We start from the raw sequence: 5,793 nt of genomic DNA, 5'->3' as shown, positions 1-5,793 counted from the left end.
AGCGCAAGCTGGACTGTAGCCGGGAACAACGTGCGATTTGGGAACGACCTGGATAGTAAGTGTGGCAACAATCACAACGGCATTGTGAATCTTTCTCCATCAGTTGGTGACCCAAATGATTTCGAATCCAGCCATTGAATGGTCCCCGGCACTAAATGCCTTTCGGGGATCACAAAGGGGCTTCCATCTCATGCCGTGGCTGCCGTCTGAGTGAAATTCCTCCATTCTCGGGTCGGGAACCTGCAAGATGGCTTCCTCCCCAATTCAATCTTGCTGCTTTCACTTCACAACTTGCTAAAATCTTGCTGGCTTTACTTCGTAGCACACAAGATATCTCATCTGCCATTACAGACCGTGCTGCAAACGACCTGTACATCATTCTAGCCAAAATCTGACCGGTGGCTTGTCTTCGACAAACTGAAGCAAGTGTCTGTCGCTTGAGTTATTCCTTTCTCCTGAAGAATTCGGTGGCCAACGTCCGTGGCAGCCCTCGCGAATCATGCACCAGTTACTCGGCAACTATTCTACCACGACGCTCCCCTGCGACAACATTTTCTTCAACTCTTGTCGCAGATTGTGTCTTAAAGACGGCCGCGCGCATAAATCGCGACGAGGAGGTCACACTCGCCGATGGGGACGTTGAAATGAATTGATTACCTTAAAAATTACTGTGAAAAGTTATTGATTACTAGTAACGCAATTACTAGTAACGCGTTACGTACAACTCTGCTTGAATAACCATGGTTATTATTGATGGCACTTAGACTTACGATCTTTCGCAGGCGCTGTCGCCGAGCCGAGCAATGCAGGTAAGTATAATTTCAGAGGATTTCTTTCTGTGGCTTTCGCTTAAACTATGACAATGCTAAGGTCTTCACACTTAGGTGCTCCGCTTCTAGCAGAAGAGAACGTGGAAGAAGAAGGTAGGTACCTCTAATGTAGAATGCATTCTCCTACTTGTACCTCCATCTCACGCATTTCGGTTTGGATTGTGGCTGATTCCTATAGAACAGGCTCAATAAGCTTCCACCAAAATGCAAAAGGAAGAAGTAATCTTGTTTATGTTTACTTCACAAAGACCCAATGGTTCTTCACAGATTTCTTTTTTTTTTTTTCTGCGTGTGGGAGTGCGAAAAAGAAGCCGAGAGATGTAAGACGTCATTGTTGCAGACGGACAATGGTGCCAGGTGAAACCTAACGTACCTAAAATTTCCACCGAAATATTAACTGGCTCTAGTCCCCGAAAACATGATACCGAATTTGAGGCCAAGAAATTTAGATGCAGAGTTTTCATGAATCCTGCTCTAACTTTTTTTTTATCAGAAGCAAATTGCGTTTTCTTTTTGTGTGTGTGTGTGTGTCTCCCCGCATGCATGACGATCTGGTTAGCAGTAGTCTCGCTGCTTTGTGGTTAGCGTATAGGGAATGGCATTTGCTGAGGTTCGCGACTTAAGCGTGTTTTGTCCAACCAAGGTGACTACGGTGTAAGGTAGTACGAATGGAGTCGACGACAAATAGCTCATTCCCGCAGTCGTTGTTACAGGAAAATGAAACCCACGCAGTTCGGGTAGACTGTGGTACTTACGAGAGTGTCTGACACGTTATAACGTCCTATTGTAGAGGTAGACGCAACGCACATAGAAATCTGGTGGTCCCGCACGACAAGCGTTACGTACTCCATCCTTTTTGCTGTGGCTTTATGCTGAGTCGATCCACAACATGACAACAACGAAACAACAAAAACAAAAAAGGGAGAAAGAAATGAAGAAATTGCGGAATAGCCATATTTACAGGATTAAACAAAGGACGACTCTACCGCTAGCGGTGCAGCCATCGCGTCAGCTTTGGCAGCCTGGGACAGGACTCCAACAACTACCCATACAACCCAAAGCCTGAGGTAATGGACAGAACACTAGGTACGCCACCAATGAAATTGCCATGTTGGACACTATCTGCATACATTCGGCCAATCGGAAGCTCCCCGCCATTCCGGGCTGCAATCGGCTTGCACTATTTTTCACAACTTTCCACTAGTTTTCAAGTCTTCCGCTGTTATCAAAGACAAAGGAAAGCGATCTTGGGCCAAAAGACATTTATTTGGCACGGAATACTTATTGAAAGTTGTGTGTACAGTGCATACACATGACGCGGCCTTGCACTTCCTGAAAAGGAGTAACTATGTTGGAACCTGAAGGAAAACGGACACACCGTTTAAGTGCCGATAAGCAGAGTAACACTTCATCGTGCGCATCTTGATTCGCTGCTTGCTTTGCGTTGTATGTTGCAGCGGCACGGAAAGCTCTTGTGCCGTCCGTAATGCTGTCCTTTTTGTGAGTCCTTGAAATCTGACGACACTCGAACATATTCTTCGCGTTCTAACGCATGACAGAATTCCTATTCCGCACGTGCTGCACTCTTCCTAAGATATTAGTTGTGTGGAGAAAGAGCACAATACTTGAAAAGCGACTCTAATGAACTCGCGAAACTATTTCTACAATCAGTCTGTCAACTGTGGAGCAACCCGAAGGGTGGAACATGCCCCCCCCCCCCCATTTCGGAAACTAAGCCCAAAGTGGCGACACCGAGATGCGCGCGTACAAAATTGGATTTCAAAACATAGTCGACCAATAGGGGCGCGCGTATGCTCTTGGCCAGTATGCTTGCGCGCGACATGGTGGATGGATGCAGCCGGTACATGCTCGAATACCGCGACTAAGGGTACCTGAGCAGGACATGTCTCGGACAAGCTACAAGAGCGATGACCTTGTTCTGTTAGATCACATTGGCAAATTACGAGTCTTCCTTTCCTAAGTACTTTATTTTATATATCACCAGCTACAACTTTTACGAAAGCCGCACCAATGGGAATGTAAAAGCAAGAGGGCGTAGACACAAAGGTTCCGACCTTGCCTGAAAGTACTTTGGTGGGACTTGATGCATGTTCCGCAGTTGAAGAAGGCCTCATCTTGGGCACTAGCGCACCTCACTCTGCGTCTAGCATTTCATCTTCATAGTACCAGCACGCCTGCTCTTATGCTATGTTATCATGTATGCCCATCCTATTCTGAGTTTCGTTTCCGATTCGGAGCTTTTTTCGCTATTTCAGGGGAAAAGTAAGTTCCGTCAGCTAAGATTATCTCATCGAATATTCTCGTATCTTGTCAAAAATGCTGAAATGATGTTTACTGCTGACTTACATTCATCGTCATATGTGAAACCCACGAGAACCATTGGGTGCTCCTGTAAACTCATTAACTAAGTTTCATTTTTTTACTTTGACGACCATATATTATATGATATATATTGAACTGTCTGAGATACGAGTGAAATGTCCTCTTACATTCGTCTCTGTCTGCGTCCCAGCTCAGTGTTATTCACTGTTGCGGCGGCTGCGTTATGCATCCTAGTGATGTCTGCTATCGTCGGGGTAGGTAAGAGAAACAACTTGATCACTTCTATTACTAAGTGTTAATCATGTTTGATCTCAATTCCATTTGATCAACGATCTCAATGATCGGCTCAGCTGCTGTCTGATCCGAGATTCCAGTGCGATAAATAAAAACAAAAGAAAGAAAAAACGTGGCAAAGGCGCTAGCGTGTTCTTTCCAGCGTGTTCTTAGCGTGCCCAGGTCTGCGTAGGTCTCAAGTTCTCCCAAATAAAGCCGAGAGACATTTGATGGTTGTGGCGGGAATAATGTCTTGTACACACTAAAAAATGAATAATTTTGCTCCTCTTGTTTGGCGTACACACCTGATCGACAGACCGGAGTAAATGGGCGCGAGTAAATCGGTGTCATAGGATGGAGACTGCAGGCTCTGTTCCGTGAGTTCCACGTACGTAATTCGTGAACATGCGTGAAAATACTTTGGATCAAACCGTCAACCGTGATATGTGGAGTAATATAAGATCTTGTGACATACACACGGAAGGTTCTTGCAAAGACAGAAGGGCAAACTGTGAGTAGAAGTTTGCCAAGTTGGCTCAGCGCATTATGCTATCAAACTGACCAAGAGTGCACACTTACACGTCGAGTGTTCCAAGAGCATTTGCCAAGTTCCGTGACAATTTCCAGTCCTTTCGAATAAATGTCGGGGCTAAGACATTAACGCGGGAAAACCGAGTTGAGCAGAAGCTCCAATTACTCTTTATTTTACTCTTTTTTTTTTCCTTTAGCGTGTATGGGCCCACGTCGGTGTGTGAAACGCTTCTTTTATTTTTGCCTTGTTAGTGTATACGCCATGTGTTTACTCCAATCAGACTCTCTTGTGCAGACACCAACTGTTTGAGTGAATTCCATCATATATTAGACGAGAGAATTCCAGAAATCACTTCATTCTGAGGGGAGGCGTTATGCTGCTGAATTGTATTCTTTTAACTTCACAAGGGACGTGTAATATGTAGACCTTTTTTTTATAAAAATATTACCAGTGCTGTGGAGATTGTCCGAGAACAAAGGCAGCACAGATGAACTGCCCGAAAAAAAGGGACCCAGCGCAACCATCTCTGGGCACCCAGCGGCCAGTACGAGCCCAGTTGTACCCGAGGATGACGATACAGCGGATGACTCGGCGACTGACAAAAGTAACTAAATTTACATCAATGGTGTGCCAATATCACCGGAATATGCCGCGCTCTGTGCTCATTTCAGAGCTGACTTACATGAAAGTTCTTTCTGCAGGGACCCCGACCAAGATACCAAGTATTGCGCCAGGACCACGTAAGGATATCGTCATTCACTCTCAGTTTGTTTTCGTTGTTTTGCGGGGAAGTTCACCTCTACGCCTCAATGCTCCACAGAATGATACCCCAATCGCCATCGATTTCAGGAGAGAGCAGAACGCACCATCAATATGCGAGAACACACGCTAGCCTCCATTAGCCGTTTCAATCAGCCAAGTTTCTTAAAATGATCCGCGCAAGAATGGAACACTGAAGTCGTCGATATAGGACACCTGGGATATACCCTCGCAGCAGATAGGTATAAAAAAAAAAGAAAACGATGAAGCGTTCGAAGATATGAAAGACGAATGAAAAGTTGTGCTCCGATATTTTATCACGAATTTGATAACATTTGACGCGAAGGAAGAAAGGCTAAACACCGTTTCTTCGGATAACTATACCCTCGTTCCCAGTCGCCACGTTGCCAAGTGCGGTGCAGACATATAGGCTTCTTAGTTGTCTTTGCTTGTGGCACTTAGCCAATTAGATGTCTTTGAAAAGGCAACGATCCTGTCAAATAATCTAATGTTCCGCTAGTTTCGAGCAAGATAAGTAAACATATAACTAATGTACCTGTATAATGCTTCAGATGGTCGGCCCTGGTGTCTTAGTATTCGACAGTGACGTCATTTACGAATGACATTCTGTTTCGTCGTGTAGCTCGATGTAAGACAAACTAATGACATTCGGCACGATTATCATTCGCTGGGAATGTCATTCGGTTTGCCCTGTGACAGCGGTGTGAATGGAAGAGAAACTTTCATTTCTGCCTCGCACGAACAACAAAATATCACTCTGGCTGGTCCCACAAGGACCATGATATTCTACACCTGCGTGATTGCGTTCATGATGGCGACGATGAGCTATGCTTGAGCTATGAACATGTTTCCAGTGTACTTATACGGAACATTTTATGGGTCCTTCCCTCCGTTGAGAAGTGCCACTAGACTGCCGCAAGGAAATATGACTGACATTGATGTTATGGACGGCGTGCAACATTACACAGCTTTGTATTATCGATACAGGATCAGCTCTCGTGGTTAGGCGTCCAATAACCGAGCATAGGGAAAAAA

General features: G+C 45.1%; 1 long non-coding RNA gene across 1 annotated transcript; it reads left to right on the top strand.

Moving 5' to 3' along the window:
• Positions 1–3,330: 3,330 nt before the first annotated feature.
• Positions 3,331–4,720, top strand: LOC135377145 (uncharacterized). The gene is made up of 3 exons (XR_010418062.1): positions 3,331–3,431; positions 4,430–4,582; positions 4,680–4,720. It is a non-coding gene; the product is annotated as an uncharacterized LOC135377145 (long non-coding RNA).
• Positions 4,721–5,793: the final 1,073 nt, after the last annotated feature.

Source organism: Ornithodoros turicata, chromosome 1 (assembly GCF_037126465.1).
Source record: "Ornithodoros turicata isolate Travis chromosome 1, ASM3712646v1, whole genome shotgun sequence".
Taxonomy (NCBI): domain Eukaryota; kingdom Metazoa; phylum Arthropoda; class Arachnida; order Ixodida; family Argasidae; genus Ornithodoros; species Ornithodoros turicata.
Note: the sequence above shows the minus strand (reverse complement) of the source record. Positions and strands in the feature narration are given on the sequence as shown.